General features: G+C 49.0%; 1 long non-coding RNA gene across 1 annotated transcript in view; it reads right to left on the reverse strand.

The window, feature by feature from the left end:
* Nucleotides 1-11,212: 11,212 nt before the first annotated feature.
* LOC130127528 (uncharacterized) overlaps nucleotides 11,213-18,606 on the reverse strand; it is a 36,260-nt gene continuing 28,866 nt past the window's right edge. The window contains exon 4 of the long non-coding RNA XR_008811831.1: nucleotides 11,213-11,424. This is a non-coding gene — a long non-coding RNA (uncharacterized LOC130127528). The remainder of the gene's footprint in view (nucleotides 11,425-18,606) is intronic.

Genomic DNA, 18,606 nt, shown 5'->3' on the forward strand with positions numbered 1-18,606 from the left:
TTTCTGTCTTCTGTCCAACCTTCGTCGGGGTGCCTGACTTGGCGCGTTAAGTGTACCGACGGCCATATCAGGTTTCGTCTGGGAATCGCAGACCCCGGCGTTCCTCGGAGGACGTCACGGCCGGACGAGACTGAGCGAGCGGAGGCGGGAAAGTGGCGCTGGGGGAGTCGAGCGAACGATGAGACGGTGACAAGAGAGGGAGCGGGAAGAGCGTGCCGACGCGCCAAAACGCTGACAAAGTGCTCATCTTTGCCCCTCACATCAATCACCGGATCTCCCCTTTTTGCTCCGTCACCGGGGGGTAAAGAGCGGTTATACCCCAGGGCCCGCATCTGGGCTGTGACGAATGCTACCCCTGCCTCCGCGACCCCGAGATAGGACGTGAGGATGAGCAATCGCCGGGAGACTGATCCCTCCCGTCACCTCCACTCCATCTTCCCTGCTCGCTTTCAGCGTCTCGGGGTGAACCCCCCCCCCCCACCCCGCGTTGTCTGCAGGCTGGACCAGTTGTGCCATCGCTTCTGACTCCCACCGGCACCCACACACGATCCTTCTTTCTCGTCTCGTTCTCCACGGTCCCGATAAATAGGGGGGAAATGGCGGCTTCGCTGCGAGGTTACTTGTCGAACAACAGCAGGGGCGGTGCTCGTTTTCAACACCTTTTGGTTGGGGAAATAAATGGTTTCCATGGAGGCAAACGGGGCCCCCCGCTGGCTGAGGAGGACTTCTACATATGCTAAAGACGCATTCACACACAGTCGCTCAGGTTGCTGGTGCTAACGGCTCGCGGACGCATCCGCCCGTTTCTATTCGCCTCCTCTGAGTAGTTTCGACATACTTACATTTTAGCTAGTAGCTAAACGTTTAAATCATCAATTCTTAGTTTGTCTATTTGTAATTTCTCGTTGCATTTATTGTTTGAGACGTCTCTTTCCTTGTAGTTCTCTCTGTTTTTATTTTTGTGGCGCTGTAGCTGAGCATTTTGGGGGAGGGGAGGGTTTCCCCCCGGAGGGTTTCTCCCCCTTTTTCTCCCCAATTGTATCCGGCCAATTACCCCACTCTTCTGAGCCATCCCCAGTCGCTGCTCCACCCCCTCTGCTGATACAGGGAAGGCTGCAGACTACCACGTCTCCTCCGATACATGTGGAGTCCCCAGCCGCTTCTTTTCACCTGACAGTGAGGAGTTTCACCAGGGGGACGTAGCGCGTGGGAGGATCACGCTAGTCCCCCCCAGTTTCCCCTCTCCCCTTCCCCGACTGACCAGATGAGGTGTTAGTGCAGCGACCAGGACACAGACCCACATCCGGCTTCCCACCCGCAGACACGGCCAATTGTGTCTGTAGGGACACACGACCAAGCTGGAGGTAACACAGGGGATCGAACCGCTGATCCCTGTGTTGGTAGGCAACGGAACAGACCACCACGCTACTCGGACGCCCTGTAGCCGAACATTTTATGAAACCGGGGAATTTGCAGACCCATATGATGAGCTTCTCATCCATTTTGGTTTTAGCGGGAACTGAGAGGTGTGAACCAACACGTGGTTTGTTGCTTCAGTATGGTCGTCAAGAAGTGCAACACTTGAAACTGACTGGCATATAGCTTATATCGCCCAAAAGTTCAACAATTCTGAACTCTTTACATGTCGCCGCCGTGCCCAGAATGCCCCTCCTCCCCATCATTCAATATCGCTTTGTTGGGATTAAATGTGGATATCAGTTTATGCTACATAATTTTGCTGCGTACACTGTTGATAACAAGAATTTGCTACCTAAAATGTATCATAAAATGTGTGAAATACCCGAGTAGGTTATTTGAACATCAGTTTTAGCGTGATATGTATGCTTTACATTAGCAAACAGTTCAACATGATGAACCTCAGATTGTTGATCGTGATATTTCTGCATACATAAGCAGATCCCGTGAGAAGGAGATCAGTGCAATGTGAAGTCCCCTATCGTAGTAATACTGACCATATCACCCGCGAGTACCACATTATACTGCATCTCTACCTCACTGTCGTGCTGTACTGCAGAAAAGGCGTTCCTGAATATTATCTACCAGTGCTAGAACAGTATATCGTAATACAACACGATTATCTTTCTCAACCAATCAAACAAATGCTTCAAAACCTGAAAATGAATCCAATTTCTTGAGGACTTGTGACAAAGAGCCGCTTGGATAACAATCTGCTTCTAGAGAAAGCAGCAGCAGTTTTGCAAACTGGCAGTTAAAATGATGGATTTCGTTTAACACAGAGGCCTCTGGGATATTGTTGTATCGAAGTAGCTACGGACCCGCTCCCTTCATGTCTTGCTGTGTGTTTCCAGTTCTCATTTCTCAGAGACCGGCTGTTTCTGGACAGGAGTAAAAGTCATACGGCGTTTTTAAAGACTGCTTAAAACAGGCCAACGGTCTGGGTCGGAGTAATTACAATGGTCAGCATCATTTCCTCTGGTTTATTGAGCCCTGGTCTGGTCAGTCTCTCTCTCTCTTTCCCTGCTCTCTCCTTTTCCCCTGACCTCTCAGTTCGCCCCCCATGCAAAACAAAAAAAAACAAAAAAAACAACAGGCCTGCCTCCCGTCCCTCTGACACATCGTAAACATTGACAACAGCCCCCGTAACCAGCGACTAATCACCGGCCTGCATTGGTGCGGACCAATGACCAGCACCGTTAATTAAAACTTTCCCATCAACAGCCTACCGGATGAGGCACCTGTTAATGATGTCACTCTGTTACCACGGCTACCGGTCCAATTAGAAAACAGAAGTGTTTTGCTGAGGCCTTTTTATTGGCAGCAGCTGATGGGGGCTCCTGGTTTTGTTACCCACGGTTCGTTCTGGTTTGTTTGTTTGTTTGTTTGGTTTTCCTTTCCAAAATTCTTTGTTTTTGGCGGTGAACACAAACACGGAGCAACTTGTGCTTTCCTCTCTGTGACCTCTGGTCGATTTCAGGACACTATTTCGGATCAATCCGAGAGCAAAATTCACTCGGGCGATTGTGAAACGAAACTGTCTTCTTTGTGGGGGAAATCCCCATCGGTGTCCATGGAGCCCAGGTCCACAAAGTGATTCAGTCAGGCTGGTCAGGTTGGATGTTGAATGTTGAATGCTGGATGCTGGATGTTGGATGCTGTTTCAGTCAGGCTGGTCAGGATGGATGTTGGATGTTGAATGCTGGATGTTGGATGCTGTTTCAGTCAGGCTGGTCAGGATGGATGTTGGATGCTGGATGTTGTTTCAGTCAGGCTGGTCAGGTTGGATGTTGTTTCAGTCAGGCAGGTCAGGTTGGATGCTGTTTCAGTCAGGCTGGTCAGGTTGGATGCTGGATGTTGTTTCAGTCAGGCTGGTCCGGTTGGATGCTGGATGTTGTTTCAGTCAGGCTGGTCAGGTTGGATGTTGGATGTTGTTTCAGTCAGGCTGGTCAGGTTGGATGTTGTTTCAGTCAGGCTGGTCAGGTTGGATGTTGGATGTTGTTTCAGTCAGGCTGGTCAGGTTGGATGTTGGATGTTGTTTCAGTCAGGCTGGTCAGGTTGGATGCTGGATGTTGTTTCAGTCAGGCTGGTCAAGTTGGATGTTGGGTGTTGTTTCAGTCAGGCTGGTCAGGTTGGATGTTGGATGTTGTTTCAGTCAGGCTGGTCAGGTTGGATGCTGGATGTTGTTTCAGTCAGGCTGGTCAGGTTGGATGTTGGATGTTGTTTCAGTCAGGCTGGTCAGGTTGGATGTTGGATGTTGTTTCAGTCAGGCTGGTCAGGTTGGATGTTGTTTCAGTCAGGCTGGTCAGGTTGGATGCTGGATGTTGTTTCAGTAAGGCTGGTCAGGTTGGATGCTGGATGTTGTTTCAGTCAGGCTGGTCAGGTTGGATGCTGGATGTTGTTTCAGTCAGGCTGGTCAGGTTGGATGCTGGATGTTGTTTCAGTCAGGCTGGTCAGGTTGGATGTTGGATGTTGTTTCAGTCAGGCTGGTCAAGTTGGATGCTGGATGTTGTTTCAGTCAGGCTGGTCAGGTTGGATGTTGTTTCAGTCAGGCTGGTCAAGTTGGATGTTGGATGTTGTTTCAGTCAGGCTGGTCAAGTTGGATGCTGGATGTTGTTTCAGTCAGGCTGGTCAGGTTGGATGTTGGATGTTGTTTCAGTCAGGCTGGTCAGGTTGGATGTTGTTTCAGTCAGGCTGGTCAGGTTGGATGTTGTTTCAGTCAGGCTGGTCAGGTTGGATTCTGGATGTTGTTTCAGTCAGGCTGGTCAGGTTGGATGTTGGATGTTGTTTCAGTCAGGCTGGTCAGGTTGGATGCTGGATGTTGTTTCAGTCAGGCTGGTCAGGTTGGATGCTGGATGTTGTTTCAGTCAGGCTGGTCAGGTTGGATGTTGGATGTTGTTTCAGTCAGGCTGGTCAGGTTGGATGTTGTTTCAGTCAGGCTGGTCAGGTTGGATGCTGGATGTTGTTTCAGTCAGGCTGGTCAGGTTGGATGCTGGATGTTGTTTCAGTCAGGCTGGTCAGGCTGGATGTTGTTTCAGTCAGGCTGGTCAAGTTGGATGTTGGGTGTTGTTTCAGTCAGGCTGGTCAGGTTGGATGCTGGATGTTGTTTCAGTCAGGCTAGGCAAGTTGGATGTTGGGTGTTGTTTCAGTCAGGCTGGTCAGGTTGGATGTTGGATGTTGTTTCAGTCAGGCTGGTCAGGTTGGATGTTGGATGTTGTACAGTCCCTCAACTGAACTGCCTTGAACATTACTGCATAACCCTGCTTTTAATGCTCTCGAGGTTACCCTAAGAAAACACAATATAGAGACTGCGAAAGGCTAAAACGACTATCCACCGATCTACCACACACACACATTGTTCTAATGTTGGCCATAAAGGTTCACGGGGAGTTCGTAGCCCACTATCCACAGATCAAGTGTTAAATAGGGCGTTATAATCTCGCCCTGGACCATGAGTGAGCCTCTTTAACTGCCCCGCAACCTCCCCGCCCCCCACCCCCACCCTCCCAACCCGCCCCCCCCGACACACATGCATGCACGCACATACACTCTCCACAACCATCCAACTCGAACCCTTCCCCCCCAAGAGATGGCCAATAAAATACGTCGCCATTGTGCGCAATCATCAACTGTTTTAATCATGGACATTAGGCCCCCAATAATTTAAAACGTCATCTAATCCTTTGAAAGGGTTCGAGAGAAAGCCGGCCCTCGCGCCTAATTTTACCCCAGTGAGTTTACCTAGGCGCCTGGTCTAATTCAAACTTTACATGGCCCTAACGCGCCTGAGAACAATGCGGGGGCCCACGGGGAGCAACTACGTTGACAAATGAGCCCAAATGGCCACGGTACTCCGTGACCGTCGCTGGACCTAAAATGCCTAATCTCTCAAAGTTTTAATGAGCTTCAGTGTGTGTGTGTGTGTGTGTGTGTGTGTGTGTGTGTGTACGGGCGCCACTTTGGCATCTCGGCCACATATACTTACAAATCAACCGTCGAATCTATGTAAACCTCCGAAGTGATCCAAAGTGTAATTCCTTTTTTTATTTTCATTTTCTTCGACGTGACCAACCATTTATACAGAAATTAAGTAAATAACATAAGTAGAAAATGGCTTCACTCGTTAAGAGTTGCAGTCGCGGAAAATCTCCTTCAACACATATCGGTTTGTGACCGTATATAGTCAAATTAATTTGATGCACAGTGACAAATTTATGATGTCGTTCGACCGACCAGAAACCAAACCATGGCTCACATGCTCCGGCCCCCTACAGTCCCCCAATTCCGAGTACAAAACCATGCGCACTCCAAACGGCCCGTAACCTCATTTGGAAAGAGCGACCATCGGGAGACTCCAACTGAGTGTTCTGCACATCCGCCCATGCGTATCTATACTAAAAACAACATGAAGTGCTCATATTTTGGTCCTGTATAATCGCACTTGAGGAGGCAACTGCGGTGAGACTCACGGCAAACACATCGCCCCACTTACTCCAAGTCTCAAGAGGCAACCCGAAGTAAGCTGCTGTCACTCAGATAAGGATTTCTGTTTCAGGTGACGATGCAATTCAATTTATGCTGTGTTGTGAGCTTGTGCTTCGTTTCATTAAAACGTACGTTAACCTGGACACTTCAGGGACTAACTGCAGAGTTACCTTTCTGGGGAGTGCTCGGCAGTGCATACAGCCATTTAGGCTTGGGTGCGTCATTTTCGGCCTTGGGCTCACAAATCAGGGGGCATCTCAATAGGATAACTCTTAACCCTCCATAGATGGACATTTCTGGAGGTTGACATGCTGCACTGGTCCACCTGAAAGGGAAAAAAACAGGATTCCTACAGTTGCTCTCTTCTTCTATTGTCCCTGCACGGATATAAAAGCAGCATCGCTGGAATGCTTTCATCCCGCATGTGCACGTCTACTAATTCCGACATCAATAATTGAATTATAAGGGGCGTCCGGGTAGCATAGCGGTCTATTCCTTTGCCTACCAGCACGGAGATCGACGGTTCGAATCCCCGTGTTACCTCCGGCTTGGTTGGGAGTCCCTACAGACACAATTGGCCGTGCCTGCGGGTGGGAAGCCGGATGTGGGTATGTGTGTCCTGGTCGCTGCACTAGCACCTCCTCTGGTCGGTCGGAGCGCCTGTTCGGGGGGGAACTAAGGGGAATAGTGTGATCCTCCCCTGCGCTACGTCCCCCTGGTGAAACTCCTCACGGTCAGGGGAAAAGAAGCGGCTGGCGACTCCACATGTATCGGAGGAGGCATGTGGTAGTCTGCAGCCCTCCCCGGCTCGGCAGAGGGGGTGGAGCAGAGACCGGGCCAGCTCAGAAGAGTGGGGTAATTGGCCGGGTACAATTGGGGGAAAAAGAAAAAATCCAAATACACAACTAAATAAATAAATAACTGCATTATACACAGCACAGCCAAATTTCGGTTCAAACACCACGCCGCTGCTTGGAAGGTGGTTGTTAACATTTCCAAACTGCTCCTGGGGACAGAGTGATTCTGCAGCACACGTTAGACCACGCTGCATCTCTAAGTAGCCCTATCTCCCACAAGGTCTGCCTCTCTCTCCTTCCTCTCTCCTGCTCTACCAGACCCATGCCAAGGAGCTGATACACGGTTCCAGGAATCTCAGAAAACACACACTCTTTACGGGAATAAACCTCACACAAACACACACTGTTTCCATAATGTGCATGCATGCTTGGTCCGGTAGACGTAGCCGCACACATGCAAAGGCAGGAGCAGGAAATGCGTTCTCTGATATGTAACACGTCCTCCAGAAATGTGGACGCGCACTTTTTTCCCTTTGTCCTGCTCTTTGTCTCTGCGAGTTTCTTCTTCTGCTGTTTCTCTTCCCTCTCCTTTGCAGCTTCTGTCTCTGCCCAGCTGCAGGGTGCTCATGCTGTGTCCAGTGACATATTTTATTGGCCTTCCCACCCCCCCCAACCCCTCACACACACATCCCTCCCCAAACAACCCTGCTTCCTCCCTGATCTGCTCTCCATCTCGCCTCCTCTGTTTTCCCAAGGAAATAATTAAAAAGAGGACAAGGGCTAATTCCAACAAAAGCCCCGCTGCTCCGTGCTGGTCCGGGCAGCTTCAGTGCCGCTTCGGCCCCAGAGGAAATCTCCCTGATATTTCCCCCCCTGACCCACTGCGCAGAGGCCATGCCTGGAAGCCTTTGCTTTATGTGCTTGTAAGGTCTCGGCATTAGGAGGAAGCGCGGGGGCTTGCCAAGGATATATATCTGGCTCTCCTAAAACACATCCACAGTGCAGTGGTCGTCATTTTAGAAGGTCCCCTTCATCCATTTATCCTGCATCTAAGCAGCAGTAACAGTGCAGGCAATTCATTACCGAGCACCGCACAGGACTGCCAAATTAGTGTATTGTAACACTAAACTATGGGGTTTCTCAAGCAAATGGGAACCAGACTATTATTCGTAGCTTCTGATGGTTGCTAAACTTGATTTTGCCTAACAATGTCTCTAGGGTATGGAGGGAAAGCGCCACGAATGTGCAGGAAGAAGTGGCTAAAGCTGTATTTATACATACGCGATAGGACGCGTCAAGGATAGGCTCTTTTTTCTTCTTCTTTGAACCCAGACTTCTTTAAAAACGTTGCTGAGTATTATCTGGAATAGTGCCGAGAAAAAACCCCTCAGGGATTGCTTGAATATTGAGAATATTGAGATTTTGCAACCCTCATTAAAACAGTTTGCAGCGAAGGTTTATGAGGTCAGGGTTCAAAAAGTGAACCAACGGGAAGAATAATTCGAATATGGGCGTAAAACAAATTACAGGGATCGGCGTCCTTACGTCGAGCACAAGGCCCATGGAGATCGGCGGACTCGGCTGGTGCTGCTCTGCTTCATTCATCCTTTCTTGTGAGTGTGTTAGGACGTCCTGACTCGGCGACTCGCTGCCAGACTCCACTTGTTTACTACGCCGGCGAGAGATGTGGGAGATTTGGCATTACGGGCGGGGCCCATTTTTCGGCTAAAGCAAAAACTGTGTTGTACGTTGCTCGGCTGCAGGACTATCCCAAGAGCTGACTACAACACTAAATGTGTTGATAAATTACATATTAATTGATGACACAACTAGCTAGAACTTTGCAAGAACATTGGAGCTACTTGGAGGAAGCGACTAAACAGACACATCCACACGCAGTTAACACCGGCAACTTCTGCAATTTGTGCCTTTGTTTTCATTTCTGTCCATGTCCTACTCATCACTTCCAGTATATAGTCTCTCTCTCTCTCGCACGCATCACTAAAGCGTCCTACCTCTCCCTGCCAGTGTCCTGGCACTCCGTGGTGCGTCAAGGCCAGCTCTTCCCTCGCACACAAGTCTGCAGGATGAGCTCATCCTCGTTCAGACCCGGAGCGTTTTAACTTGTGCTTATAAAAAACAGATAAGTGTTCCCTGGCGGTCTGCGGGCCAGACTCACACTGCATGCGGCGCTCGCCGGGCCAGTCGTCTTTCTACATCCACAGCTCTCGGCCAGTGTCAACAAAACGTTAAGGCTCCCTCCTCTTCGGCCGAGCTCCCTTATCTCCAGTTTTCCTTCAGCGTTAATCCAAATATTTGCCACAAAGCTCAGAGTCCTTAAATGTGTCAGCGACATGAGAAACGTTTCTCCACAGAAGCGCACTACGGTCTCCTCCGTCGCTCCACTTGTAACGACGTCTACTTGACTTCGAGAAAGGTTTCACATCCCTTCTCATTATCTTTTCCAACTACTTTCAAACTGTAATTTTCCCATTAAGGGGAACGTTTTTTTTTACCAATTCCAACCTTATTTACATATGTAAGTCATACTGGCGCATGTCTGTAAAAGCACCGAATACTTGCCAATGTTGTAACACAGAAGCCCGCCAAGCTAAACTCGCTCACTTCCCCCACCCATTGATGTCTGTGCATGGTGGAAGAATGACAAGGCTGATTGGCTGAGCTGTTTGCTTTCTCCGCCATTGAGAAACTCACGCCACGCACCCTGTATATGTAGGCCACGCACAACGGCGCGCTCTGCAGAGAACATCGATTCCTCCGTCGGAACGAATGGCGCCAAAGTGGTTGTAGTTGGAAAAGACCGGATACACCGACAGCACTCGCTGGACCTGCAGATAATTAGCAGAGGGAATAGCCCGATCCTCTCACGCGCTACGCCCCCCTGGTGAAACTCCTCACTGTCAGGTGAAAGGAAGCGGCTGGCGACTCCACATGTATGGGAGGAGACTGGAGCCTATCATCGGAGACTCCTATCGGAGTAGTCAGGCTGTAGCCCTCCCCGGATCGGCAGAGCGGGTGGAATAGCGGTCGGGATGGCTCGGAGGAGTGGGGCAATTGGCCAATACTGCTGGGGAGAAAAGGGGGGAGGAGGTCCACAAAACAACCAACTAACTATGGCTACGACGTCATCTTGGCGCGTGAGCAAATGATCGAAAACGATGACGTCGTAGTACGCCAGCTGCAGACAGAACTCAGAACATGTCCAACGGGTCCACATCCTCCTCTCTTTTTTTTATTTCCCTGAGTTTTCCCAAATAAAAACTTAACTTCATTAATGCAATGCTTGCATTTTGTTCTTTGGGGCGGTCTCACCTCGACTCGCACGGCGGACGTATCGCTGCCAAGATTTTACCTTTTTTCCCCATCGCCCAACCCGACATACAGTAAAAGCTCAAGATGGCCGCCATCACGCAGTCTGCGGGGGCCTGTAAATGTTCATTAAACCCCGAGGTCGCTCTGATGTTATTTTCATCTGTCACTGCTTTGGGAATCGTGCCATAAAACTCCATATAAAAGCTTTCCACTTCTCTGTGGTCCGTTGGAGCAACCGAGGTCTTGACCTTCTCGACGAGAGACTCGTCAAGCCAAAGTGATGCCGGCCTACGGCGGCCTGTTGCTTGTGTAAGCACACAGAATGGTTGACTTTGACACCAAATCATTTTTTACTTTCCCGTTTCAGGACATGTAACGTAACTGACGATCAGAACACGTCTGCCGGCCTCAAACACTCCCCCCCCCCCTCTCTCTGTATATATGATCTACGCTCTTTAGATGACGAGAAAGGAAAACATCACGGCGTTCCCAAACTAGATAGCCTCAAATTGAAGCCGAGGGGATCCGGACCCTCGGGGCCGTGAGCCGGTGACTTAGCAAGACTCGGACACGGTCTCTGCTGCTGACGGTTATGCTTTTACGACACTAATGAATCTCGGCGAAGTTCGTTCTGCCGACACCTCCGCGGCTGCGAGGCCCTCGCCACGGTTTCTGACAAACGCTGGGTCGCCATTCTGGGTCGCCTCTGTATAGAAAGCACATGCGAGCGTTCTCTCTCTCACATGCGGGAATACAGCACACGCACACACGGCTGCTCGAATGAACACAACACTGACACACAAGGGACACAATCGGGGGAAGGATTATCGATAACATGTGTGAGCATGTGTGTGTGTGTGTATTTATGGACATCCACAATGTGTTTATATGTCTACAAGCAAGACATCTGAGACGTGTGTGTGTGTGTCAGTATATCTGAAGTCATACGTCACAAGGGACGTGGTGGGCTATGCTTCAGTGTGGAAGGAGGCTGGGAGCGAAAAGGAGTGGTAGTACAAATACTACAGTAATAAGTACAAATAGTATAGTGGTATACATTGGCGACAGGCACGGGCGCAAGTCTGTGAATACCGGGATGGCGTCCAGCGCTTTACCTGTGCCCCCGCCCCACAGGGTCAGTGGTTGTGTCAGGAAGGGCGTCCGGCGTAGAGTTTCGCCCAGTTGTCATGCGGATCGACAAGACCATACCGGATCGGTCGAGGCTCACTACCGGATGGGTTGAGTCCCGGGTTAACAATGACCCCACTGGCGCTGTGCCCTCACATGGTACCGATAAATCCGCTGTGGTGACCCCTGAGAAACAGGGAGCAAGCTGAAAGAAGAAGAAGAAGAAGTATGCTAGTACACAAATGAGCTAATAAAAGAGATCAGCTCGGTAAGTTACACTTTGGCTCGGCTGATGTGTGCGTTAGGGTGCGTTGGGGCCCGCCACTACTGCAGTATTTCATTTTTCATCTGTGAGGATAGTGCAACACACACTACATACAGAAGACACAACTGGAATGAGAATAGTTTGGTTAGTTTTTGGATTCAGTTTGTGGGCAAAAAGAGGACATGGCTGATGAGCTCCGGGGCAGGTTGCCCCTCAGAGAATGACACATTCGGCACATGTGAAATTATGACGCAAGCCACCGTCACAACGGCACTCCAAACAGGAGCACCGGTGCACAGTCATGTGAACACTGAACGGGTGTTGTGATACATTTTTTTTTAATTGGAGCAACTGGGTGGTGTGGTGGTCTACTAAGTTGCCTACCAACACGGGGATCGCCAGTTCGAATCCCCGCCTTACCTCCGGCTTGGTCAGGCGTCCCTACAGACACAACTGGCCGTGTCTGTGGGGTGAGGGTGAGGAGCCGGATGTGGGTATATGTCCTGGTCACTGCACTAGCGCCTCCTCTGGTCGGTCAGAGCACCTGTTCGGGGGGGGGACTGGGGGGAATAGCGTGATCCTCCCACGCGTTACATCCCCCTGGAGAAACTCCTCACTGTCAGGTGAAAAGAAGCGGCCGGCGACTCCACATGTATCAGAGGAGGCATGTGGTGGTCTGCAGCCCTCCCCGGATCGGCAGAGGGGGGTGAAGCAGCGACCGGGACGGCCCGGAGAGGGGGGGGTGGTGTTTCACTGGCTTTTAGGCCAGGTCCTCGAGTTGCCATGTATTGTAGTGTGGAGCACCTTTCCCATGTCACAATTACTTATCCAAGTTCTTGAGTTGGGAAATAGTGTACAACACAGCGGACGTTTCATTTTTCTATCCTTTCCATCCATCTGCTTTTAATTCCTCCTTTTCTTCGCCTCCTTTCTCTCCATGTATTTGTCAGAATATCTGACATTTATTGTAGGTTTGCGGTGCTGCAGATATTCTTTCACGAGGGATTAGTCACCAGAACAAGGGGTGTGATGATTCACTCAAACCCGATATTACGCACAGGTTTTAATTGACCGTTTAATATAAAAAAATTTACATACTATTAGTCATCTAATAACCCCAACTCACAAACCATCCCACCATCTCACAGCGGGACAGCTAGATGATGAATGGGCAGTAACACACAAGCAGATGCACACAAACTCTGCAGCCGTCTTGAAGTTCCTCCATTTTTTTTCATTTTTATTTTTCGAACGTCCTGACTTTACTGTGGAACATTCTGCACTTCCAGCCCTCGAAATCTGACTCAGAGCGGTCTGCAGCACGGCCAGGTCCTCTCTGGAAGGTCTTAGACACCCACCGGCCCCGACGCAGTCACGTTTCCACACCGGTGCGCCTCCATCTCCACCGTTTGGCCAAGAGAATTCACACCTCCTGTTGTCTGTTTTCATAGCTGTGACTCCTGTGTGTTGTCCATGTGAGCACACAGATGTTCACATCTGTGTGTGTGTGCGCGTAGGTGAGTGCCGGTCGGTGTTTGTCCCGGTGCGCCGGTCTGCAGCGTGCACGTCGGCCAAAACGAACCGCCCTTTGGCCAAATTCTTGGTCAGCACTCATCCCCGAAGGATGTTGACTCTTTATTATTTCATTGATATCTGCGGCCGAAAGACAAATACCGTCAACTTAACGAGCCTGTTTGCTCAGACGTGGTCGGAGGATGTCTGCACCTTTTGTGGCGACTTGTTGCTGTCACTAAACAAGGCCGACTGGTTGACGTTGGGAGTGGAAAAACAAAGATGGGCAATCATCAGCTTCGGCTTCCCGTCTGGCCCTCGTCCTTATTTTGATCCTTTCGCCTGAGTGCAACTTTTAAAAACTGCGGAGCGGTCAACTTCATTACTGTTATTTTTGTGTACTCCACTCTACACTAACCCACCCGGGGATGTAGTGGTAAATAAAGTGTACTCCACTCCACACTAACCCACCCAGTGATGTAGTGGTAAATAAAGTGTACTCCACTCCACACTAACCCACCCGGGGATGTAGTGGTAAATAAAGTGTACTCCACTCTACATTAACCCACCCAGTGATGTAGTGGTAAATAAAGTGTACTCCACTCCACACTAACCCACCCGGGGATGTAGTGGTAAATAAAGTGTACTCCACTCCACACTAACCCACCCGGGGATGTAGTGGTAAATAAAGTGTACTCCACTCTACACTAACCCACCCGGGGATGTAGTGGTAAATAAAGTGTACTCCACTCGACACTAACCCACCCAGGGATGTAGTGGTAAATAAAGTGTACTCCACTCTACACTAACCCACCCGGGGATGTAGTGGTAAATAAAGTGTACTCCACTCTACACTAACCCACCCGGGGATGTAGTGGTAAATAAAGTGTACTCCACTCCACACTAACCCACCCAGTGATGTAGTGGTAAATAAAGTGTACTCCACTCCACACTAACCCACCCAGTGATGTAGTGGTAAATAAAGTGTACTCCACTCTACACTAACCCACCCAGTGATGTAGTGGTAAATAAAGTGTACTCCACTCTACATTAACCCACCCAGTGATGTAGTGGTAAATAAAGTGTACTCCACTCTACACTAACCCACCCAGTGATGTAGTGGTAAATAAAGTGTACTCCACTCCACACTAACCCACCCAGTGATGTAGTGGTAAATAAAGTGTACTCCACTCTACACTAACCCACCCAGTGATGTAGTGGTAAATAAAGTGTACTCCACTCCACACTAACCCACCCAGTGATGTAGTGGTAAATAAAGTGTACTCCACTCCACACTAACCCACCCAGTGATGGAGTGGTAAATAAAGTGTACTCCACTCCACACTAACCCACCCAGTGATGTAGTGGTAAATAAAGTGTACTCCACTCCACACTAACCCACCCAGTGATGTAGTGGTAAATAAAGTGTACTCCACTCCACACTAACCCACCCAGTGATGTAGTGGTAAATAAAGTGTACTCCACTCCACACTAACCCACCCAGTGATGTAGTGGTAAATAAAGTGTACTCCACTCCACACTAACCCACCCAGGGATGTAGTGGTAAATAAAGTGTACTCCACTCCACACTAACCCACCCAGTGATGTAGTGGTAAATAAAGTGTACTCCACTCGACACTAACCCACCCAGTGATGTAGTGGTAAATAAAGGAAGGGCTAATTATGAACTTCTGTCAGTGAATATCAATAGGCAACCAACTACCAATATGTGCAAGAAGGGCTAATTTATGTGTTTTCCCATTGAAATACACTTTTCTCTACAGCTTACAGGTTGATACTATTTACTTTGATGATACTATTTACTTCAATACTATTTACTTTTATACACATTTATGTTGTGAAAATTCATGTCAGCCTTCAACAAGGTGGGTCTGCAAATAGAGAGGAGGGTAAACTGTGTTTAGGTGCGTTTAACATCCACTACACCGCTGACCCCTCCCCCTTCCACTACACCACTAAAGCCGCCCCCAATCACTACACCACTGACCCCCCCCCATCCACTATACCACTGAAGCCCCCCCATCCACTATGTCACTGACCCCTCATCCACTATACCACTGACCCTCCCCATCCACACCACTGAAGCCCCCCATACACTACACCAGACCTCCATCCACTCTACCACTGAAGCCCCCCCATCCACTATGTCACTGACCCCTCATCCACTATGCCACTGACCCCTCATCCACTATGCCACTGAAGCCCCCCATCCACTATGCCACTGACCCCCCATCCACTATACCACTGAAGCCCCCCATCCACTATGCCACTGACCCCCCATCCACTATACCACTGACCCTCCCCATCCACACCACTGAAGCCCCCCATACACTACACTACACCAGACCCCCATCCACTCTACCACTGACCACACCCAATCCACTATACCACTGACCCCCCATCCACTACACCACTGACCCCCTCCCCCCATTCTATTGTAATCTAGGTCTAACACTTGAACAAATACTTCACTTAAGAATGACTACTTCATTTGGGTATTTGCTTTGCAGTAGGCCAGGTTAAAAACTGAATATATAACTGATATTATAACTTTGTTAAAAGAAACCCTCAACGGTAGGTTGAGTGTAGGTAGGTAACGGTAGGTAGTAACTGCTATTACATCCACTTTAAGCGGTCATACATTCACATTCAAGTCCATCTGAAACACTTCAGTCGAGCTTCCTTCATTCCACTGCAAAATAAAGTTTCATAAAAGTTAAACGTGCATTATGTCTTTTCAGTTGATTGTATCCTATTCTATTTCTGGGTTTATAAAACAACCATTCCTCTCTCCCAGCCTGGTTTTCTCAAGCTTTCTGAGCGTCTTGGCATCCGGCCTGTCTCCCTAACATCAGGGGTTGTGCAAACAGCATTAGCATATGTGGGAGGGGGACTTACCATTACTGAGAATCAGATCAGCGTGGAGCGACTGTGACATAATCTTATTTACAATGGCCAAGGACCCAGTGCTCTACAAATGTAATACTCTCATATCTGGCCTATCAACATGTCTGCCTGTGGAGCATGAAGAGGGAACAGGAGGCTGTTAGAACATGGGGTCCCGGCAGGGACCGACCCAAAACTGATCACACTGCAAACGCCACATCCTAGTGGGTGTAATTAATGATGGGACTGGTCAAAATGAATTCCAAACACGCTTTAAATTGCCACCGGCCTAAGATTAGCTGGCTATGCTTTATCAACTAGGGACCTTGCTGCCACGCCAACTCTTCGGGTAATGGCAATGGGAATTTCATTTATACGGCACGTTTCATTACAAGCAAGCTCAATGTGCTCCGCATTAAAAGACAAAGTATAAAATATAGGCATACACATGAGGACATAGGTAACAAACAATGTAAATATAACAATATAAGCACGAGTAATATGCAGAAACTGAATCGATGAAGCACACGCCAAATGTATATTAAACATACTGTACAATTAAAACCAAAACCAACAAATAACTGATTTGTTCGTTTAGCTGTATGTATGTGGCCATCATATAGGCACATACATATATAACTAACTGTACAAGAAACAACTGCTACCATACAGGCGCACACACACACACACACACACACACAGTAATTAACCATACGCATGGGAGAATGGGGGCATCCAGGTAGCGTAGTGGTCTATTCCGTTGCCTACCAACACGGGGATCGCCGGTTCAAATCCCTGTGTTACCTCCGGCTTGGTTGGGCGTCCCTACAGACACAACTGGTCGTGTCTGCGGGTGGGAAGCCGGATGCGGGTATATGTCCTGGTCCTGGTTGCTGCACTAGCACCTCCTCTGGTCGGTTGGGGCGCCTGTTCAGGGGGTAGGGGGAACTGGGAGGGGGTAGTGTGATCCTCCCCCGTGCTACTTTCCCCTGGTGAAACTCCTCACTGTCAGGTGAAAAGAAGCAGCTGGCGACTCCACATGTATCGGAGGAGGCATGTGGTAGTCTGCAGCCCTCCCCGGATCGGCAGAGGGGGCGGAGCAGCGACCGGGACGGCTCGGAAGAGTGGGGTAATTGGACGGGTACAACTGAAAATCGGGGAGAAAAGGCGGGGAGGGAGTATGGGGGAAGAAGAAAGCTGAGTTTGCTTCTGATTGTGGACACAGTTGCAGCAGAGAGCAGGACCACCGTAGCTGAAGATACCTTCACCAGACTTGCATCTAGTTCTGGGTACAGCTAGAAAACCTCTGCCTGAGGACCTGAGAGGCCCGGTCGCATTATAATCAGTGAGCAAGGCAGAAATGTACCACGGAGGAGCCAAACCATTAAGAGCTTTACAGACTATTAGCAGGATTTTGAAAGTGAAAGTAGAGCAGCAACTTACCAGTTTTCTTTTCTCTCATTAGGTTTTTTTCCAGTATGAAAGCTTTAAGTTTATATATATATATACTATATACTATATATATATATATATATACAGTGCATCCGGAAAGTATTCACACCCCTTCACTTTCCCCCACATTTTCTTATGTTACAGCCTTATTCCAAAATGGATTAAATTCCTTTTTTCCCCCTCATCAATCTACACACAATACCCCATAATGACAAAGTGAAAAAGGTTTTGTAGAAATTTTTGCAAATTTATTAAAAATAAAAAACTGAAATATTGCATGTACATAAGTATTCACACCCTTTGCTATGACACTCAAAATTGAGCTCAGGTTCATCCTGTTTCCACTGATCATCCTTGAGATGTTTCTACATCTTGATTGGAGTCCACCTGTAGTAAATCCAATTGATCGGACATGATTTGGAAAGGCACAGACCTGTCTGTATAAGGTCCCACTGTTGACAGTGCATGTCAGAGCAGAAACCAAGCCAGGAAGTCAAAGGAATTGTCTGTGGACCTCCGAGACAGGATTGTATCGAGGCACAGATCTGGGGAAGGGTACAAAATAATTTCTACAGCTTTGAAGGTCCCGAAGAGCACAGTGGTCTCCATCATTCGTAAATGGAAGAAGTTTGGATCCACCAGGACTCTTCCTAGAGCTGGCTGCCCAGCCAAACTGAGCAATCGGGGGAGAAGGGCCTTGGTCAGGGAGGTGACCAAGAACCCGATGGTCACTCTGACAGAGCTCCAGCATTCCTCTGTGGAGATGGGAGAACCTTCCAGAAGGACAACCATCTCTGCAGCACTCCACCAATCAGGCCTTTATGGTAGAGTGGCCAGACAGAAGCCTCTGCTCAGTAAAAGGCACAAGCCAGCCCGTTTGGAGTTTGCCAGAAAGCACCTAAAGGACTCTCAGACCATGAGAAATAAGATTCTCTGGTCTGATGAAACCTAGATTGAACTCTTTGGCCTGAATGCCAAACGTCACGTCTGGAGGAAACCAGGCACCTCTCATCACCTTGCTAATACCATCCCTACAGTGAAGCATGGTGGTGGCAGCATCATGCTGTGGGGATGTTCTTCAGCGGCAGGAACTGGGAGACTAGTCAGGATCGAGGGAAAGATGAATGGAGCAAAGTACAGAGAGATCCTTGATGAAAACCTGCTCCAGAGTGCTCAGGACCTCAGACTGGGGCGAAGGTTTACCTTTCAACACGACAACGACCCTAAGCACACAGCCAAGACAACGAAGGA

This window comes from Lampris incognitus, chromosome 17 (genome assembly GCF_029633865.1).
Source record: "Lampris incognitus isolate fLamInc1 chromosome 17, fLamInc1.hap2, whole genome shotgun sequence".
NCBI classification, from domain to species: domain Eukaryota; kingdom Metazoa; phylum Chordata; class Actinopteri; order Lampriformes; family Lampridae; genus Lampris; species Lampris incognitus.